The 22,300-nt window shown below is 44.2% G+C and overlaps 1 long non-coding RNA gene and 4 other non-coding genes across 6 annotated transcripts; all 5 read right to left on the bottom strand.

Moving 5' to 3' along the window:
- Positions 1-15,766: 15,766 nt before the first annotated feature.
- Positions 15,767-21,866, bottom strand: LOC141213113 (uncharacterized). 2 transcript variants are annotated; one of them, XR_012282700.1, is made up of 9 exons: positions 21,799-21,866; positions 21,396-21,462; positions 19,051-19,076; positions 18,399-18,426; positions 17,828-17,897; positions 17,566-17,601; positions 17,330-17,356; positions 17,008-17,029; positions 15,767-15,839 (listed from the first exon to the last, which is right to left on the bottom strand). It is a non-coding gene; the product is annotated as an uncharacterized lncRNA (long non-coding RNA). The 2 variants fall into 2 exon arrangements; XR_012282694.1 differs by having other exon boundaries at positions 17,008-17,356.
- LOC141256935 (small nucleolar RNA SNORA8) lies at positions 17,408-17,542 on the bottom strand. The gene has a single exon (XR_012317874.1). It is a non-coding gene; the product is annotated as a small nucleolar RNA SNORA8 (small nucleolar RNA).
- LOC141256943 (small nucleolar RNA SNORA18) lies at positions 17,963-18,084 on the bottom strand. Its single transcript, XR_012317882.1, has one exon. It is a non-coding gene; the product is annotated as a small nucleolar RNA SNORA18 (small nucleolar RNA).
- On the bottom strand, positions 19,614-19,750 carry LOC141256951 (small nucleolar RNA SNORA40). Its single transcript, XR_012317890.1, has one exon. It is a non-coding gene; the product is annotated as a small nucleolar RNA SNORA40 (small nucleolar RNA).
- Positions 21,579-21,709, bottom strand: LOC141256939 (small nucleolar RNA SNORA1). The gene has a single exon (XR_012317878.1). It is a non-coding gene; the product is annotated as a small nucleolar RNA SNORA1 (small nucleolar RNA).
- Positions 21,867-22,300: the final 434 nt, after the last annotated feature.

Here is a 22,300-nt window from a genome sequence, read left to right as displayed (position 1 = left end):
GCACAACAGCGGAAGAAGCAGTGGTGCTACCCGCAGACACTGTTCCTGGACCCTGGGGTTCGGCCCACTTAGTCGGATGCTTTGCTGCCATGTGCCTGATCATGCTGGTGGTGGTCAGGCTGGTAGTTTTGCTACCCCTGCTGATGCTGGCCTGGCAGGAGGTGCAAATAGCCTTTTTGGGGTTATTGGCAGAGTCTTTAAAAAACAACCAGACTCAAGAAGACCTAACAGTTGTACTGGCAACTTCCGTTGTGTTGATGTTACAGGGAATGGTTGCCCGCCTTCTATCTGCAGCCACCACACTGCTTCTTCCTGCCTGTTGTTCTACGCCTTCCTCCCCCTGTGTGCTGCTGTCCTCGCTCTGTATGTCCCCTGCCAGATTGGGTCAGTTACTATATCATCCACCACCTCGTCTTCCACTTCCGCACCCTGGTCCTCCTCCTGACTTTCTGGCAATTGTGTCTCATCATCGTCCACCTCTTGTGACAGTTTCCCACCATATCCTTCATGTCACAATGGCTGCTCAAATATTTGGGCATCGCTACATGTGATCTCCTCTTGCCCCACTTCAAGTGGACCGGGCGAGAGGCCCGAATCTATAAATGGAAAAGTGAACAGCTCTTCGGAGTTTCCAAGTGTGGGATCAGTTGTATCTGGGCACTCGGCATGGTGGGAGGAAGGAGAATTAGGGTGAGGAATATGCAGTCCAGACTCACGACTACTGAGACTTGACCGTGTGGAAGACAGGGTGGTGGTGGTGGCTAAGTGACTGGAAGCATTATCTGCTATCCAACCAATAACATTTTCACACTGCTCTGTGTTCAATAGTGGTGTTCTGGGGTCCCTTATTAATTGGGACAGGAAGGTCGAGCGAGAAGATGTGGGTGTTTGTTGTGGCACAATTTCAGCTAGCCCACGGCCTCGTCCTCTGCATCACCATCACATCTACTTCCTCGTCATTTGCCACGCGCCTTGCCCATTTTAAATGGAGGACAATATTTTCCACGTTCACTACAAATGGCTGGATTTGAACCGCAGCTATTTAAATAGCTGGCCTGTAGGTAACTATTTTTAACAGCGACCTCGTGTCAATAACTTCGCTGACACACTGCAACAAAATTTCAATGGAGGCCAGAAATGGCAGAGTTTTCAGCGCACTTATATGTGATCCGTGTGACGGACAAACCACAGTTTTAAATAGCTGGCCTGTAGGTAACTATTTTTAACAGCGAACTGGTGTCAATAACTTCACTGACACACTGCAACAAAATTTCAATGGAGGCCAGAAATGGCAGAAATTTCAGCGCACTTATATGTGATCCGTGTGATGGACAAACTACAGTTTTAAATAGATGGATTTTTAGCGCTGTAATATGGAATGGATTTGGCTGTATTCTGCAGTGCCAACAAGCAAATGGCGCAGAAAAACTGTGTTCTCTGGATTGCTTTTTAAGCAAATAATCAGGATTAAAAAATTATTCCTGGCCCCTGATACCAGGGGATATTTCTAGAAATATCTGTAAAAGCACCAGCAGCAGACAGAACTGGAATGGACCCTCTTGCTATATGCACTGCAGTTTGCCACATACACTGCTTACCTGCCTAGCACTGATATCTATGCGGCTGGATTAGTCCTCAGAAGGACTGTTAGTTGAGATGGATATGTGAATAATATATGCTGGTATACCTACACTAACTAAGAAACAAGCAAATCTCTCCCTAGCTCAGCAGCACCTCTCCCTACACTGATTCCGGAGCAGACTGTGACGAACATGGCGGCGCCAGATCTGATATAGACCTGATGACTCTGTGTGGCCAACCAATCACTGTAATGCCACAACCAACATGGCTGCGGCATTACAGTGTGTGTGACAGACAATACCTGCATGTTCATTGGCGCTCTAAAGAGCGCCAAACATGCAGGGAGTGGACCCGAGTTCCCGCCGAGCAACCCCAGAAATAGTCGGCGAGCGCCGAGCAGTGAGATGCTCGGGCTAGCACCGAACAGTAGCGAGCATGCTCGCTCATCACTAGAAATCACGTTAAATCACCGGTATATACTATGTCTTTTCCTTCATCATGCACTTTTTTTTTACTATTGGGGTTCCTACAGTGGCTCATTTATTATATGCTTTTTATACTTTGTACTTAATACATTTTATATTTTTAATCAACCAGTGTTAAAATTTTAGTCCTGGCACATTTTTTGGGGGGAGGGGGTTTCCTATGTCTTTCAGTGTCTTCTGGGACATCTTACCTTTACTCGGGTTAACAATTCTTTGGCATTTAAAAATGGTGCAGATTTTATTCAAGAACATGTGGCTGTAAATACAGAAGCTTATCACCTGTGGGTAGAAATGAAAGGGCATGTGGAAATGATTTCATAAGGAGCTATATCTGCCAGTTTGCCCCCCAGTTATCTCTTTATTGCCACCTGCCATTCTCCGATAAACAATCCTCCTGGTGGAATCAATGGCGTATGCTACAATTTTTTTTTCTCACAGAATCCATAAGAACATCCTGTGTGTGCGTCCATAGTACTTGAATGAACAGCTTGAACCCATAGATTTTTTTGGACTGCAAATTCAGGATCCATGTGGTATAAAATCCAAATATGTTTGTCTGCAAGGTCCTCTCTCACTAAGCACCCACCGTTGAGAACTTCTGTCATTTAGTAGTTCATGGCACATTTCATTCAAAGTTTCTTCACAACCACTATCAATTCTATAACTATATAACCTATAATAATTTAGATATTCAGTACATAAACTAATAGATGTACCTGGCCAAAGGACTCATGCCAACTCTTGGGAGTTTTAGTATATTGTTCTCAATTTGCTTTTATTGCAGATTCAGATCTATTTTATTAAAAGGGTTCACTTAAAATAATCTTTCCCATAATCTCTTGGTCGCATCCACTGGAATGCACGAGCAGAAGAAAAACCAAACGTTGGTTAAAAAATAATTAAAGGAATCCTATAAATCTGATTTATGAATGGGTTTGTGGATAAATAACACTGGCCGTCATCCCAGAAATACCTCACGGTTTCTTGCAGCTGTCTATGCAAGTTCAACTCCTGCGCTGATACTGCTCGCACTGAATTACTGTACTTGTCACATTTCCAGGTTTGTTGTTCATGACTTAAAATTTCAGTGTCATCACAAATAAAAAATAGTTCGTTTTTCCTTCATCTATTTCTGATTAATGACGAGTGCTCATTGATATTTTACTGCTGAATGCGAGGTTTTGTTAAAATTTGTCAACCATGAATACAATAGCAAGTGCCAACCCCAACACTGAATTACAAGAAACTGAGAATTTGTCATTTCAGATTAGTTTGTTGGTAAATGATCAATTATCTACTATTAACCCTTCATCACAAATGGATGTAACTCACTGGAAGAGGTGGATGCAGCGCCCTGCTGTTTCTCTACACCTACATTGCCCACATTTCTGTTAGGTACCAATGCCAACAGCCATCTAGATTACCCCGCTTTAGGTATGATGCCATTTACAGCAAGGGTTGCCTGCCCGCTCCTGTTTAGATGGGAACTTTTATTTAACACTAAAAAATAGTCACCATTCCAGTTCACTCCTGCTAATTTGCCAGTCCCATACTCTCCTATGGAGTCACTAGTTTATACCTAATGAGTCTTTAGCAAATTTACTGGCGCCATATGAGGGGTTAATTAGGGGAAACTCCTATTAAGACCTTACAAATACAGACAGGAGAATACTGGAGCCAAACATCCCACAGTGTGAAGAGACATTATCACAAATGAATCGATTAAAAAATAGCCTTTATTGTTAATACATAACATTAAAAATCTTCATCAGGAATAGAAAAAATGTATATATATATATATCTATAAATAGTACATTTAGGAAAAGTTTCACGGTGATGACACAAGAAAAAAACGCATGACAGTTACAGTAAAATCACATGAATCAAAGTACTGAAAGTAGTATAAAATGGATAGTGGAAACAATGATGAGCAGCAAGTCATGAAATAGTTAAACACTACTAGAAAAACATACTCCTTCAAAGTAATTACGGAGAAGGTCCTGCCTATTGTGAGCTCTGTTCCAGAGTTTCAGATATAAAGTGAACTTAGTATGTCTCTATCTGAGAAAGTGGCAAGTGCATACATCTATGTGTATAAAAATCGGCTATAATAATGACAAGCCGAGCATGGAGCAGAAATAGCAGGACCAAAACTGTAGTGTAGACATGCTTACCCTCAGAGTGATAAATCTGTCCTGACTGTCACGCAGCCCCTATGCGCATTTCGCGTATCTTGCTTCCTCAAGGGACTTGGATATCAACTGTGTAATCTGTCAGTATATATCCCCTCCTAATTGGGACCAGATGTAACCCACAGTGGCGTCACGTGCAATAAAGAAGTGTGGGTGGAGTAACAAATAACAAGCTGACCTCCTAGTATAGCCACTATGGGGCAGAGCCATGTCCAATCGGCGCATGTGGGCGGGAGAGTAAGTGCTATACACGTCACCGAAGGCGGATCTCAGAGCACAGTGCGTTCCAGGAAGAAATGCTTCCTGTGACGTCACGTGGAACGCACGGCTCCGTACAGATGCCCAGGGCGACGGGAGCCACGAACAAAAGCACCCACACATGCGCTCACCACGGGTCTGCTAATAGCTAAGTATGGTGCTCCAATCCTCAATTCACAAAGAGGGACCATTAATTAAACGGTAAATGCTGCATATAACCCAATCAATACAGTATACACAATATAAAGGTGCATTATTATTATTGTCCATAGAAGTTCATCCTTTATAGAGGAAATCAATTTTAGATGTGTGCTCCTTTCTGAAATTGCCAACTATGGACACCGGTCACACGTAGCGCACAGCAGAAGAGGAATGGGACATCCATCAAAACCCAATGTTACATGAATATTCATACTTACCTATTAGCAGACCCGTGGTGAGCGCATGTGTAGGTGGTTTTGTTCGTGAGTCTTTAGCCTGATTCGCAAGTCTGCATCTACTGTCTAGTTGGGAGCATTCTTTTTGCAATAAAAAAAAAAGGTCTAATTATTTTAGGCATCATAATTAAAGATGAGCGAACCCTAAAGTTTGGGGTTTGTGCGGGACACTCCGAACACCAAAGTTCAAGTGCCCATGGACTTCTATGGGGTTCGGGTTAAAGTTCGGGTGCCCGAACCGAACTTTGAAGTAAAGTTCGGTTGAACCTGAACTTCAATGGGTCCCTAATCATCACTGGAAGGGTCTCCGACGCAGCACCGTTGTTTTCTTGCCCCTTAATTGCTCACTGCCTGAGTTTCTGTTCGGTAGCAAATGTCACCTGCAACCTCTTTAACCCCTTAAGGACCGAGCCACTTTGTAGGTTAATGACCAGGTCTTATTTTTTAAATCTGACCACTGTCACTTTATGAGGTAACAACTCTAGAACGCTTCAATGGATCCCACTGATTCTGAGATTGTTTTTCGTGACATATTGTACTTCATGATTGTGGTAAAATTTATTCGATAAGACTTGCGTTTATTTGTGAAAAAAAAGGAAATTTGGCAAAAAGTTTGCAATTTTCAAACTTAGAATTGTTATGCCCTTAAATCAGAGAGATCTGTCACACAAAGTAGTTAATAAATAATATTTCCCACATGTCTGCTTTACATCAGCACAATTTTGGAAACAATTTTTTTTTTTTTGTTAGGAAGTTATAAGGGTTAAAAGTTGACCAGCGATTTCTCATTTTTCCACCAAAATTTACAAAACCATTTTTTAAGGGACCACATCACATTTGAAGTGACTTTGGAGGTGTCTATATGACAGAAAATACCCAAAAGTGAGACCATTCTAAAAACTGCAACCCTCAAGGTGCTCAAAACCACATTCAAGAAGTTTATTATCCCTTGAGGTGCTTCACAGGAACTGAAGCAATGAGGAAGAGAAAAATTTACATTTAACTTTTTTTCACAAAAAATTTAATTTAGACCCAATTTTTTTTTTATTTTCACAAGGGTAACAGATAAAAATGGACACCAAAATGTATTGTGAAATTTCTCCTGAGCACGGCGATACCCAATATGTGGCGGAAAAACACTGTTTGGGCACACAGCAGGGCTCAGAAGGGACGAAGCGCCATTCGACTTTTTGAATTCAAAATTTGCTGGAATTAGCAGACGCCATGTCGCATTTGGAGAGCCCCTGATGAGCCTAAACAGTGGAAACCCCCCACAAGTGAGACCATTTTGGAAACTAGACTCCTCAATAAACGTATCTAGATGTGTGGTGAGCACTTTGAACCCCTAGGTGCTTCACAGAAGTTTATAACGTAGAGACGTGAAAATAAAAAAAAAACAGTTTTTTTCCACAAAAATTAACTTTTAGCCCTATTTTTTTTATTTTCACAAGGGTAACAGGAGAAAATGGACCCCAAAAGTTGTTGTGCAATTTCTCGTGAGTTCACTGATACCCCATATATGGGGGAAAACCACTGTTTGAGCGCACGGCAGGGAAGGAGCACCGCTTGACTTTTTGAACGCAAAATTGGCTGGAATTGAGAGTGGACGCCATGTCGCATTTGGAGAGCCTATGATGTGCCTAAACAGCAGAAACCCCCCACAAGTGACCCCATTTTGGAGACTAGACCCCCTCAAGGAACTTATCTACATTAGTGTTGAGCACTTTGAACCGCCAGGTGCTTCACAGAAGTTTATAATGTACAGCCATGTAAATAAAAAATCAATTTTTCCCCTCACCCATGACAGCACACCTGGAGAGAGGGATCCGCCCCACCAAGGACAGGAAACCGTCTGAAATAAAAGGGCGGTACCTCTCCCTCGCTTCAGTTGGTTTCCTGTCCTTGATGGGGAACCTGTCTGGAAGAAAGAAGACTTACCTTGGGCTGTTCCGGTGTGGAAGAGCGGGCACTGGCCTGTGCACCGGGTTCCAGTCTCCAGATGCGCCGTCCGCAGCTCCCCTGGGGTCCTGCATCCAAGCGGGCACACGCGGTGAGGCAGGCTCCATCCTCCCGTAGACCGCTGCGCCGCCCTCCCCCTGCCGCTCTGCCGTTTCTGCCGGCCGCGCAGTAACTTCCGGGTATGACGCGTCTGACGTCACGGCGCGGGGCACGCTGGGAGAGGCGTGCCAGATGACGTCAGGAGGTGGCGCCCGATCCAAGATGGCGGCACCCTGTGAAGCGTTCCAGGCCGGTTTTTTTCAATGGAGCTCCGGCCTGGGAAGGGGGGAGGGCCCATGAACCGGAGGAGGTGCTGGATGGCCCTATTTTAGGAGGAGGGGGTTATCCTGAAAGTGTGGTACGCTTCTGAAGCATGGCTGACCAGGATAGCCAAGAGCAGCAGCTAACCCCCCCCCCCCCTCAGCAACGGAAGAAGCAGAGGGATGCCTCTCACACCGACAGCCGCTCGAGCAATCGCAGTGGCAGCCGCAGGAGCAAGGTGTCAAGCGCCTCTGGTCCATCCAGAAAGGAATCATCGGTTCCGCTACAGCCTCCGAGTCCGGTACCCGTTTGTGAATTCCAGGGATGAGTGATCTTCGTGAATGTCACCTTTTAGTAATGGGAAGTCTCTTATGTGCTTCCTTTTATAGGAGCCTAAGAAGAGTAGCGCCAAGCAAAAGCACAGAATGTGTGCCCTATGCCAAACTTCCCTTTCCATAGATTGGCAAAAGCCGCTTTGCCCGAACTGCGTTGCTAAAACTATAGCGGAAAATTCCCTGGATTTCGCATCTAATTTAAAGTCTATAGTCCACACAGAGGTTCAGGGGTCCCTGAAGGGGTTGCGTAGAGGGAAGAAAAGATCCCATAGAGATGTCTCCTCCAACTCTGATTCCTCCCAGTCCGAGGATCTGTGGCTGAGTGATTCATCATCCTCTTCCTCATCGGATAACGGTAGACCCTGTTTTCCCATTGAGAGTACGGACAGACTGGTTAGAGCAGTCAGATCAACCATGGGTCTGGGGGAGGAGAAAGCATCCAAATCCCAGGAAGACGTTATGTTTGTGGGCCTTGGAGAAAGAAAGACGCTCCTTTCCGGTAAACACTAAAATTCAGGGCCTCATTGACCGAGAGTGGAAGAGACCAGAAAGATCAGGGACCTTACCCTCCTTCTCTAAAAGAAGGTACCCCTTCGAAGAGAAGGACTCTGAGCCTTGGGATAAGATCCCCAAAGTTGACGGGACTGTAGCCAGGTCGTCCAAAAAATCTTCCCTGCCCTTGGAGGACTCAGGCGTCCTAAAAGATGCCCTTGAAAAAAAGGCTGACTCCTTTCTGCATCATACTTGGGAAGCTGCAGCAGGAGGCCTGAAGCCAGCGGTAGCGGGCACCTGTGTGGCAAGATCCCTAATGGTGTGGCTCCAACAGTTGGAGGACCAGCTTAAGGATAAAAAGGTCTCTAGGGATAGAATCCTTTCAAATCTACCCCTAATGCAGGCAGCATCGGCCTTCCTGGCGGACTCTTCAGCAGACTCTGTCAGGCTTTCGGCTAGAGCAGCAGGTCTATCTAATGCTGCCAGACGGGCCTTGTGGCTCAAAGGTTGCCCAGGCTACCTACAGTCAAAGCATAAATTGTGTTCCCTCCCGTGTGATGGTAGACTCCTGTTTGGCCAAAAGTTGGAAGACCTTTTAGCAAAGGCGGGCGATAAAAACAAAGGGTTCCCAGGATTTTCAGGGAACTCAAAAAGGTTTGGTTTTCGGAGGAGGAAATTTAATCGGGGTCGCCCTCCAGGAGACAGGAGAAGATGGGAGACCAAGTCCAAAAAGGAGTCGGGCTATATGTTTGGGGGACCGTCCTCAAATACAAAGAGATCCTCCCAATGACGCCATGCCGGAGGTTGGGGGAAGGCTTTCCCACTTTTTTCCAGCTTGGAAAGCAATTACAGCAAACCCCTGGATTTTGAACATTGTAAGTGGTGGCCTGAAGATACGGTTCAGCCAGATCCCTTGTCGGACCTTTGTGGTTACCCCCAAAAGGAAGGTCCAGGAAGAACAGATAACACTGGAAGCAGAGATATTAGAGCTAGTAAGGAAACGAGTCCTTCTCGAAGTGCCGATACCACAAAGAGGGAAGGGATTCTATTCCCCTCTGTTCATGATAAAAAAAACAATGGGTCCCTAAGGACCATCATCAACCTCAGGAGTCTGAACCAGTTAATAGAAAATCAGACCTTCAAGATGGAGTCAGTGAGCTCGGCAATGAAGCTCTTACACCACAATTGCTTTATGGCAGTAATAGACTTGAAGGACGCATATTATCACGTCCCAATTCATCCAGACCACCAGAAGTATCTGAGAGTAGCCCTGTTCATTCAGGAAGAGCTGAGGCATTTTCAGTTTGCTGCCCTACCCTTCGGCCTCTCCATAGCCCTGAGAATATTTAAAAAACTAATAGCGGAAGTAACAGCCTTTCTACGAATCAAGAACGTAGTGATCGTGCCCTATTTAGACGATTTCTTAATAGTAGGGAAATCAGAAGTCTACTGCTCCAGTCAACTTCTAGAAGTCACGACAGTGTTGCATCAGCTAGGGTGGTTGGTAAATTCCGAAAAGTCAAAAGTAACCCCCTCAAGGACTCAAGACATTCCTAGGTCTAATCCTAGACTCTCATCTCCAAGCCTGCTTCCTCCCAGAAGACAAGGTCCGCAAATTGCTCGTTTTAGTCTTGAAAGCCATGCGATCTCCAGTGATGTCCCTAAGAGAGGCAATGTCCCTCCTGGGCTCTATGACCGCCTGTCTCCCAGCAGTCAAATGGGCTCAGGGGCATATGAGACTTCTTCAATGGGAGGTCCTGTCAGCGCAGAGGTCCTTCAATGGACATTTAGAAAGCAAGTTCTCTCTCTCCCCAGAAGCTGTAGATTCCCTTTCGTGGTAGACAGACAGGGGAAATATGACCTCAAGCGTACAGTGGTCCAGACCAGTCGATCGGGTGATTACGACCGATGCGAGCAGTTCCGGATGGGGGGGGTCATCTGGCAGAGCTATCAATACAGGGTCACTGGACATACCGCGAGATGGGGGCATCCTCAAACATAAAGGAGCTTTGGGCAGTAGAGAGATCCCTCATAGGCTTCCTTCCTCACATTCAGGGTCACCACGTCAAGGTCAGGTCCGACAACCGGACATCAGTAGCCTATGTGAATCATCAGGGGGGAACAAGATCACGCTCTCTGATGGCTGTGGCAGACAGAATCCTTCATCTGGCAGAGCGACACCTCCCATCCCTCAGTGCCCTTCACATAAAGGGGGTATAAAACGTAAAGGCAGATTTTCTCAGCCGCCATACCCTAAGACAGGGGGAATGGAGCTTAAACCCGGAGGTCTTTCAACAGATTGTCCAGTTATGGGGGCAGCCAGACATAGACCTGTTCGCCACAAGAGCAAACAGGAAGGTAGACAGATTCTGTTCCTTAAATCCAGCAGAAAGTCCCCATGCTGTGGATGCCCTCCAGAACCCTTGGAAGTTCAGGAAGGCCTATGCCTTTCCCCCGTTAGTAATGGTTCCAGTAGTGGTGAGGAAGATTCGGGAGGAAGGTGCAAGGGTAATTCTTATAGCCCCTTTTTGGCCCAAGAGGCCTTGGTTCTCCCTGCTCCGACTAATGTCGGTTTCAGATCCCTGGGTTCTACCAGAGAGGCCGGACCTTCTCATTCAGGGACCAGTATTCCACACCCAAGCCAGAGGTTTCCATCTTGCGGCGTGGAATTTGAGGTCACTACTAAGTGGCAAGGGGTTTTCACCAGGGTTAGTCTCTACCTTGCTGGGTAGTAGGAAACCAATAACGACAAAAATTTATAACCGAGTCTGGAGTAAATTCCTAGAATTTATAGATACCCCATTATCAGACAAGCCTCCAATCAGGGGAATCCTGGAGTTTCTGCAAAAGGGGCGCGACCTAGGTCTAGCCACGGGGACTCTTAAAGTTCAGGTGTCAGCATTGGGGGTGCTCTATAATTGTAACTTGGCGGGGAACAGGTGGGTCTCGAGGTTTATCAAGTCCTGTGCCAGAGCCAGACCGGTTCGGTCCCTAAGAATTCCTTCCTGGGACCGGAATTTGGTCTTGAACGCACTTACCAGTGACCCATTCAAACCCCTACAGGATGTCTCTCCAAAGATCCTCACCCTTAAAACCATCCACTTAGTGGCCTTAACGTCTGCTCGTAGGGTGGGTGACCTGCAGGCCCTTTCGGTTAATCCTCCCTACACACAAATTTATGATGATAGGGTCACCTTGCGTCCAGATCCAGTATACCTTCCCAAAGTGGTATCTAGATTTCACTGTAACCAGGAGATTGTACTTCCCTCGTTTTGCAGCAATCCTAAAAACCCAGGGGAAGTTAGATTCCATAACCTAGATGTTAGAAGATCACTACTACAGTAAATTAACATGACTAGTGTATGGAGGAAGGACCATCCTTGTTCCTGGCCTTTCAGGGGAATAGGAAAGGTCACGGGGTGTCCAAGGGTACCATTTCTAGGTGGCTTAGGGAGGCCATTTGTCTAGCATATAGGTCCACAGGAGTTCCGGCCCCGGACAATGTCAGGGCTCATTCCAGAGCCGTCGCAACCTCCTGGGCGGAAAGGGCAGACGTCTCAATCGATCAGATATGTAGAGCTGCTACTTGGTCTACACCATCCACCTTCTTTAAACACTATCGGTTGGATCTGTCCTCCTCTGACCTTACCTTTGGGAGAAGGGTACTTCAGGCGGTGGTCCCTCCCTAGGGTGCTCATAATTCTCCAAAATTCTCTCCAGGTGTGCTGTCATGGGTGAGGGGAAAACACCAAGGTCACGTACCGGTAGCCGGTTTTTCCTGAGCCCATGACAGCACCCGTAGTTTTCCCACCTATTTTTTCTGTTTCTCACTCCCTGGTGTGCACTGTTTTGGGTGTTATATATATGTATATATATTGTAGGTGTTGGTTTTATGCCTAACCTCTTTGGGAGGTCCTCTCAATGCTCTGTAAACAACTGAAGCGAGGGAGAGGTACCGACCTTTTATTTCAGACGGTTTCCTGTCCTTGGTGGGGCGGATCCCTCTCTCCAGGTGTGCATTCATGGGCTCAGGAAAAACCGGCTACCGTTAAGTAACCTTGGTTTTTTTTTTCCACAAAAATATTCTTTTAGCCCCAATTTTTTAATTTTCACAAGGGTAACAGGAGAAAACTGACCTCATTTTGTTGTGCAATTTCTTCTGAGTACGCCAATACCCTACATGTAATTAGGAACTACTTTTGAGGCATAGTGCAAAGGTTAGAAGGGAAGGAGCACTATAATATAGTGCAGATTTTACTGTTATGGTTTGAGGGTGCCATGACCCACTAGGAGATCCCCTGAGGTGCCATAACAGCAGAATTCCCCGTGACCCCATTTTAGAAACTACACCTCTCAATGAACTCATCTTACATTCTAACCGCAAAAATTGTTTTAGCCCCAGACTTTACATTTTCAAATGGGGATAATGGATAAAACTGGCACCAAAATTTGTCCCACAATTTCTGATGAATGTGGCAATACCTCATATGTGGCTGTGCAGTACTGCTTACCCACACGACGACACTCAGGAGGGACGGAGCGCTATTTGACTCCTGGAGCACAGATTTTCCTAGAATAGTTTGTGGACTCCATATACAGAGACCATAAAAGCTAGAAGAGAAGAATCCCCCCTCAAGTGATCCCATTTTGGAAATCATACCCCTGCCAAACATGTGGATGCTAAATGTGGTTTAGGCACACACTGGAGCTCGGGAGAGGGGTTGGGGGGGGGATTAGAATTTCTGAGCACAAAATTTGGTGAATTTCTTTTTGGGACGAGGAGCCATTTCACTTTTCCAGAGCCTTTGTGCTACCAGTAATGTTGAAGCCCCCTATATTTCCATTGACAGATGATGGACCTGAGTGGGTTTTTTTTTTTTTTGTGGACTGATTTGAAGCTTTTATTGGGAAGATTTTACATAACGTTTGAGATCACATTTATCCGGCAATCCGCTGAGCAATTGCTTTGGGGTTTCCATCTAAATCTGAGTGACGTGATTGAAGTGACACCCCCCAGGGGATCCATTCACTATAATGAGGTAGCAGAGTTACTCTGGGCTCCGTCTGGCCTGTCTTCAGCGTTGTCCTTTACAGAGGTGCACAAAACTACGGCCGACTGCGCTTTAATGCACGCCTAAAGACAGACACCGCCGGATCACAGGTCAGAAGTAGTCCACAGTGCCTCCATCTGCATCATTATAGGGAATCTTCCTTCGGGACAGTCAGGTAAGGGCTTGTTTTTATACGGGACAAGTTGACATTTTTATATGTACCATTTTTGAGCACACGACATTTTTTGATCGCTTTCTATTCCAATTTTTGGGGAGGGAGCATGAACAAAAACCAGCAATTCAGGAATTATTTTTTTTAATGCTGTTCCGCATGTGGTAACATTGATAAGGCAGCATTATTCTTCAGGTCGGTGCAATTACAGCAGTATCACATTTATAGAGTTGTGTTGGCGCTTTTACACAAACACATTCTTAGAATAATTTTTATTTTTTTTTCATCGCTTTATTCTGAGAGCTATAACTTTCATTTTTCCGCTGATGGGGCTGTATGATGGCTTGTTTTTTTTTGCGGGACACGATGACGTTTTCAGCGATACCAGTTTCAATTTATATTTGTATTTTTAATCGCGTTTTATTCAACTTTTTTCCAGCAGTATCAGGATAAAGAATTGTTTGCCTTGTTTTTTTGGTTGGGGGTGGTGTTTAATGTTCACTGAAGGGGGTTAATTAGTGTGACCCTTATAGGTCGGGTCGTTCCGGACGCGGCGGATACCAAATGTGTACTTATCGTTTTTTTTTTACATAAGTGTATTTATTGGTGAATATTATGTAATTTTTTTTTACCATTGTTAACTTTTTTACCTAGTCCCTTTATGGGACTTTCACTTTTTTTCGCTCTGTTCACAGGTATAATGCATTGCATGGCAAGGATCGGGCACCACAACCGATCTGAAGGCAGATGGGATCCCAGCCCTCTGCCTGCCTCCTGAATGCAGCACTGACCTCCATCACTGATCAGGCAGGAGGTGCTGATATTACAGCAGCTCCTGCTCACTCATGCGGAGATCGGTCAGTCAGACCCATGCCGGTGGTCCCCACACCCTTCCCCTGCCACTCAGCTGTCAGCACTTAACTGTCACTGCTCAGCAAGGAGCAGGAACTTACACCAGCTCATGGCAGTGTCAGTCGGTTAACTCCATAATGTCTAAGGGAATCGGTCAGCAGGTTTTTGGTGCCTCACCTGAACAGATAATGAAGGAAAAAAGACCCTGTATCACTTTGTTTACTGTGTGCAGCTGTTGTGACATACTTAGAATGCAGCAGAGCCGAGAAAGTTGCCCTCGCCAACCCCAGACCAACTACATACAATGGCTATTAGCCCACGATCAGGAATAGAGTTTTGGACATTGCCCCGATGAGCTGCATTCTACATTAGAAGTACAGTAGATGGATTTATAGAAATCCCATGCCCACTGTGCTACTATTTAACGCTGCATAAACTCACCTGCAACACAGGTTTACTAGCCGCAGCATATCAATTATAACTATAGCGCTGTTCCCAAGCGCCGGGTGCTGCCCTCATCATTCCTGCTGGCACTGCAATCAGCACCAGCAGGGACAATGATGCAGGTAGTAGTCTTCTCCCACAGTGTCCCTGTGCAAAACTAAGAATAAAATCCTTTTACTCACCTGTCCTAAGTATCCCCCACTGTAATCCTCTGACAGAGGACCTGGGGAGAATGAGCACATCATTGTCTTTGCTGGTGCTGACCGCAGCACCGGCAGGGAACCATGATGAGGGCAGCATCTGGTGCTTGGGAACAGCACGAACTGTACACGAATTCACAGGTGCTGGCAAGTGTAACACTGATGCCACACAGATGTCATCCATGCGTGTTCAGCGTGAGACACTTTTGTGGACCGTGCATCCGCAAAAAAAAAAAACAGACATGTCAGTGTGTAGAGCACATGGTCCGTGGAAACACCAACATGTGTGCAGACCCATAGATTTGAATGGTCTGCCTGGGTCTGTCTCCAGTATGTGTGGAAACTGTCACCACATGTACTGGAAACAGTGTGAAAACACCCTAATAGGGAGATGCTTATCACAGGTGGAGGGGCTGTGTTCCAGTCGATGCTAATCACAAGGTGATAAACCTTCACTATAAGTAAAGTCCAGACAGGGTAATAAATGACATCCTTCAACTTTGGGTCTCAGCCTCTATCTCCTGTGGTCTTCAGTTTACATAGTAAAAACCTGATGACAGATTCCCTTTAAGAGGTTTTCTACTGAATTTAAGAGCATTCAGGCCATTTTAAACAGTGGCATATTGAGGGTTACATATTTTAATTCTATTTATAAATATTAGTGTCAGACATGGCATTTGCATCAGGCTGAAAAAACGTAGCAGATAGTTGCCAGTAGGGTTTTTTAATTGTCTAATAATTATTTGACTTTGCAGGGTTTCACCTCCAAAACCACACAGCCTTGACCAGTAGTCCACACATTTTAATGGGGGAAAGTAGCAGTTCTCAGACAAGACATAACCCATATCAAGTGCTGTAGCAGCATCTTTCTGGAAAGTTGTACCCACTGACTACTTTCACTTTAGCTGCTGCAAGTTTCTTTTGCATTGAACATTTAAACAACACAATATGGTAATAACTGTAGCTGTAGACCAACCAATGCAGTGCTCCAGAAGAAAGAAAATAAAGTGTTGATAAAAAGTATTATTTATTAATACAAAGGCTGCATGTAGCAAGTAATCCTAGGCCGGCCACCTTCACACTAGACAAAAAAAAAAAAAAAAAAAAAAAAAAAAGTGTTGGTTAGTCCTTCCATTTCACAATATGATGAGTTTGATCATTTTCACAATTTGTCACATACATTAAACACTCAGTGTAAAGGGTTATTCCCAAAATTATAATAAGATTGAGTGAGGCTTCTGCATAGCCATTGTTCCAGCTGTCAGTATTTTTTCCTTTAGCTTATTGATAGGTTATTATTAAAGTTGCAGGATACTCCTTGCAGATATGTACCAGTATGTCATATGTTGGATCCCTGTCTTTGATGCAGGCTCAGTAGAGTTCCTCACCTTTCCTGGCATATGGCTGTGCTTTTCAATCATCTGCCTTTAACAGCAGATAATCACCAGTAGCTGACTGTTTAAGAAGGCAGCCCATTGTGTCCCCAACTGCTAATAGTTTGAGGATAATAGGTGGCTGAACAATACTGTAGACCTTACTAAAAGTGTAGTTCATAGTTACTGGGTACCAGGAGAAAATTAAGCTTTACTCTGCCCAGGAGTCACTAGCCATCAGTCAGGTGCGCACGTTACAAGTTTAGTCACTGCACACAGTACTGAGTCAAAGCAGTTGCATGCCCTGGCATCTTTATTAAGTGACAGGCTGCGCTTCCAGCTGCAGCTCAGTACTGTGACTGAAGCTGCCCATCCAGGAACACATGGAAAGTGAAAGCTGGCAGCTACCAGGAGGAATAAAGTTAAAATTTCTCCAGATAGCAACTCAGTATAGTGGCTCAACAGCAGAATATAGAAGATTGCCATGTTAGAAAGACCTTAATACACACAAGGCCATTTTATTGGTCTTATTTGAAGTGGATTCTCTCGTCAGTCAGATGTTTCCACAGCAGATTCTGCCACCGACAAATGCCATTCAGCAAGGCAAATCCATGTATGGCACCACAAGTAGATTGCCTCAGTCAGCAGTCACTTAGTATGCCATTAAATCTACACAATTGCCACATTGATAACTAATGACTTGAGGCTGTAAACCACAGATTATCTCCTCTATAAAAGACCACAGCGCACACATGTAGTGCCCACAGTATCCCTAAGAGGATTATGATATTGGTCACAGCGTAAGGACAGTTGGTTTCCTGCCAGAAAAGCCCTCTTTGAAGTGACCACTAGGGCAGAGTCCTCCTTTATTCTTACCTTCAATAGATTTACATTTAGCCTGTAATGATAGAAAATTTAGGATTAGTGTAGGTCATTTACCATAGAAAAAGCCTCAAAAGGTTAGCAGCATTATCCTTCAGAGGGGACGGTGTTGTAACCAGCACCCATGTAAGTCTTCTGAAGTGTTACTTTATGGTCATGTCCACAGCAGACTACAAATCAGTTACAGCCGCTTTGGTAATGACCAGAGTTTTTAGCCACTTTATAGAGCTGGCCAAATCCTGACCCAGCAATATCATAGGAGGCTTAGCCATAAATTAGGTAATCACAACATTAAGCAGTAACTTGTAATGTTTACCCGATACAAGGAAACACTGCCAGATATCTGCAAGGAAAGCAACAGGTTAGTTCTGGAAGATGACATTTTACAATGAAATGTTGTCTCAGCATAAAACCAGGTTTACAAACAAGAGGCCTGAAAACCAATGATGCCACTTGCTGATTTACTATAGCACTGGTTATTGAACACCACAACAGTGAGAGCCATTGGGTGCAGATACCATACAGTGCATGAGGGAACTGACCAACACTCACCTCAAGCCCAGCCCTTCGGCACAGCAGTCCCAACAACTGTAAAGAAAATAATGAATGTTATTAACCGAGTGACACTGGGATGAGTTGTACCCACCACACATTTAATGACCAGTACGGTCAGTCCTAGTCAGATTTACATGCTTTGTTCACACTTTGGTCACACAGCAGTTGAACTGAAAAATCATCACTGGAACTGAAGGTCAGTAACCATTTATTCCTATTGTATAGTTACAAGTTTGCAAGGTATTGCGACAATACTTACCAACAGAGGCTTTGCCAGTTTCAGCTCCCACATACTGCCGCAGCTACAGATCAGCTCCAAAGGCAGTCATCTAGAAGACAAAGCAGGTATTAGCAACGTGACAAAGACCCCCACCACAAATGTACAAGACAAATCTAGTGTTATGCAGTTAATAACCTACTAATATCTTAGCAGGCAAAGCTAACTGCAACCTTTATCTATGAGGCGTTTCCAACAATATGAGAATACAGCAAAACCCAATTGGGATAGACCTCAACTCACTTGAGTACATGGTTATGAAAAGTACATTGGGATTAGATTGAGGCAGTCCTCTCAATCTCACCACAATACACAGAACCACTTCCTCCCCAAAAGGCATCACTTCTATAACCCATAGTTGACATTTAGTCAAGCTATATTTTAATGAGTAGCAAGGTACATTATGATGCTGCCATGTTCTGATACAGCAAGCCTTTAATGAAAGCCAGCAGAAGCACTCCTACAGTTGTCAAATCAGGCTACACCACCCATCGTTTTGACAAGTCAATCTTCTAAATAAGACTGTTCCCAGTCTATATTCATTGCATTTTACCTTAGTGTCCATCTTGGTCACATGGTACCTAACAAAACAAGAATTACGTTAGACTTAGTAATATAAAAAATGGCTTACTCTTCTCCATAAGAAAACTGTTCAGAATATCTTATGTCAGTCACTCCACATCAGAGCAGTTGAACATTGTTAATCATCAGATCAGTCAGACAAGCAGCAAAGGAGTAAAACTTGGCATTAAAGGGGCCATCAGCACAGAATGACTGTTCAAACCAAGTGCAGGCACTCAGTGCTTCGTGGTGGGGCCATTCATTTAACTACACCTCCCCACTTGCTTGTCTTTTCTTAAGCTCCAACCCCCATTTAATTGACTGACATCTCCAGCCTGACAGAAGGGCACTGACGGATGAAGACAAGTAGGTGGGAAGGTGTACTTAAATGGTCACACCATGATACACTGAGCACCTGTACTTGCTTTGAACAGTCACTATGCCAACAGCTCCTTCAAAGCCATCTTAAAGGTGTTGTCAAGCAGAGAAATTTGTCACCACCACAGCCAGCAGCCCCATCGGTGACCTGGACAGTGCACACAATAGACAAGTGACACTGGGTGCTCAAAAGAATACAAATTTCAAGTGTGGACAACACTTAGGACCACCCATCACATCTAAAGTAGTAATATGAAGTCCATTACCTCCATCATTCTTTTGACAACTGCACCTATGAAAGAAAAGAAATTCAAAAAGGATGCCAATAGATCCCCCCTTACAAACCACACAGAGGGGTTGTTCAGCCTTAGGCTACAAGTCTGCAGTCACTATATGACTGCAGACTAGTGAATCCTCACATTGCAGGCAGTAATGTGATTGCAAGTAGATAATTTGCATGCTTCCAGCTGCATTCTGTCTAGACTTATTCCCAGCTATGCCCATCTAGTCAGAATGCAGTCAGGTGTAGGCATAGCACTTTTTTTTTGCAATCCCAGGACCGAAGAATCCACAAGTCTACAAAGTGACTTCAGACTGGACTACCTCTAACCATGAAAAACCCTGCAACAGTTAAAAGTAGTGACAAATGACTGAACATATGCACAGCAATGTTGTTTTTACATTCCTGTGAAATGTGTCTCTTTTGCAACATTTTGCTGTCTTTTTTTCCCCAGGTGAAATGCCTGAAAAGTCATGTGAACATATTCCAATACTAAAAAAACAATTCAATATCTTTGTGTCTGAACCTTAGAGGCCATGCCAAAAAATCGATGTCCCTTCCCATAAGTAACACAACTGCTACAAGTTAAGTAGTTGTGGGTTGCAAGAGAAGGTTTTGCTCTTTGCACTTCTGTCATGTTTGTACCAAAAAAAAAAAAAATAGTCAAACAAAAAATAGGAAGTGCTGTTAAACATTTCAGTAGTTTATTACAAAAATATCACAGCATGCACCATAAGAAATAATGTATAAATCCTGTGCACCCTTTTAAGAATTTGTAACATGCGGGACATCCAACATGCTGCATTAGGAGAACATCAGACTCTTACAGATTATACCCATGGCATTGCAGGCTGTGTGGACTATGAGTTTATTTGCTCTGCATCTTAAGTGACAGACCTGTTGTCAAATGTATTATATAGATATATATTACTATGTGATGCTGTTTCAGCTTGTGTCCCTGCCTCCTGCTGGTGATTGCTTCCTCACCATCAGCTCTTTCTGGGACAGACTGAAGCTAAGGGATAAGAAGAGCGGTGTCCAGAATGGAGGCAAAGTGCCTGGGAACACCTGAAAAGCATTTAAGGGGTTGCCCATCTGAATGGGATAGTGAATTATGTAAAACGTATGACATTGCTCAACTATCAGACTGGCACTTTTCCAAGATATCAGTGCCATGTCTGCTGGCACTCACATCACACTGCCTTGTCACGCGAGCAGAGCTGCACTAACTTCCATTATATACACAGTTTAGGATGAGAGAAATGCAAATGTTACAGCACTCACTTGATAGTGCATTCTAGTGACCCTAACACTGGCCAGGTTGGTGGGTATAGCAGTTTTTACATAGGACACTCATTTAAAGACATGGCAGAAAAAAAAGATTTTCATGGTGGCTTTGAATGTGAAACAAATGAAGCTATATGCACTTACTGGGATCTAGCAGAGGCCCCATGGTGTGCATTTGCACCAGCCCGAAGTGGGAATCATTCAAAAATGGACAACTTCCTGACAGTGCAAATGCAGACCATGGAGTGTCAGAGCCAACAATTGATGGGAAGAGATTATAGCTTAGCTTGTATTTTAACATTTCTAGCCACAAGCAAAATTGTTTTGCCCAGACAGCTTCAAGGTGCAATTGTACTAGTAGAGAAATACCCTTTATAGAAAAGTGATCGGACACCGCAAGGACATACTATAGAAGAATGAACAGGAATAAGTCTAAAAAACGAACATTACTTATTGGTCCAAAAATATGGAAAGTTATAAAGGTTTCTTGGGCATCTGAGACATTGAATGAACATGGAACATATGTACATAATAGGGGAATGAGCACATATCCCATATAAACAGGTATATTTTATATTCCCAGTGCTTGCTAGGTGGGGCATGAACATGGCATATATGTAGATCACAGGGGAATAAACACATGTTCCATACAAACAGGTGTAGATTATATTCCCAATGCTAGTTATATGGGGCATGAATATGAAGATTGTGTTAATTTCCCTTTCTATTTACATATATTTCATGTTCATTCCCCACCGAACAAGAAATATAGTCTTCACCTGTTTATATGGAATGTGTTAATTTCCCAGTAGTTACATATATGCCATGTTCATTCCATGTCTAAGATGCACAAGAAACCTATTAACTCCATACTTTTGGACCAATAAGCTGTGTGCATTCTGTTCATTCCTTTTAGTACATCCTAATAGGACAATTTCATTACAAAAGTAAAAGTGGACTGGTGATGCTACAGATACATATAATGAAAGGTTTAATAGGTAAGCAGGTCATCATTAGGTAGTGACTGGAGGTACATGGACTTACCAGATCAAGGGACGTGATCCACAGGATAGCATAGATCACAGGCAGCACACATACTGGGCATGGACACCTGAGGGAGAGAACAGGGGATGTAATAGCCACCACACTCAGGCTGTACAACCATTTCAGACACATGATCAGCCATATTCTGTACAGCCTGCCACTCACAGCGCCCCCAGTGGTAGGACATGTACCAGGTCTCATTGTCATCACTGCAAATCATACTGCATGATGGAAGCAAAACCTGCCCGTCCATATTGCCTCGCTGTACACTAGAGACACGTCATGTGAGACTGTGCCTCATATAAAGCCAGGCTGCAGCAACCACATTACGACACTCGTGTACAAGGCAGACAGTGGCGCTCACAGTGTACAGGCCCCAAGACACTATACCACGAAACATTACCTGACCCAGACGAGCCGAAAAATGAGAAAGAGCATGGCGTGAGAGAGATATTTATACCCAATCATGACGTCGCATTCTCGCGAGATTTTCTGCAAGCGGCAAATGAAATAACGCGAGAACAAGCTGCTGCTTCTACACCAGAAGTAGGCAGTGACGTCACTGTCAGCAGTTATGAAACGAGACCCTACTGTTCATAGATAGGGAGGAGCATCCAGGCTGAGCTCACGGCCCCTCATGGCCGCCTCTCTGACTGGGAGGGAGTGTTACACCTGGCTCCATTTCTATGTGTTCTCTAACAAACAACCCCCCCCCCCCCTGAATCTAGGCAGCTCAAATGACTGTGCCAAGAAAAAAAATTGATACTTCATTAAGTCACATCTTTAAAATGGCGCATGTACTTCATGAAGTTTCACAAAGTAAAAAAAAGAATATATATATATATTAACATTTTGGTGCAAAAAGTTGCAGCAAAACATGGGGCTTACATAAAACAAGGAACAGG

This window comes from Phyllobates terribilis, unplaced genomic scaffold, assembly GCF_046119375.1.
Source record: "Phyllobates terribilis strain yellow unplaced genomic scaffold, ASM4611937v1 Scaffold_2__4_contigs__length_985480577, whole genome shotgun sequence".
Lineage (NCBI taxonomy): Eukaryota > Metazoa > Chordata > Amphibia > Anura > Dendrobatidae > Phyllobates > Phyllobates terribilis.
Note: the sequence above shows the minus strand (reverse complement) of the source record. Positions and strands in the feature narration are given on the sequence as shown.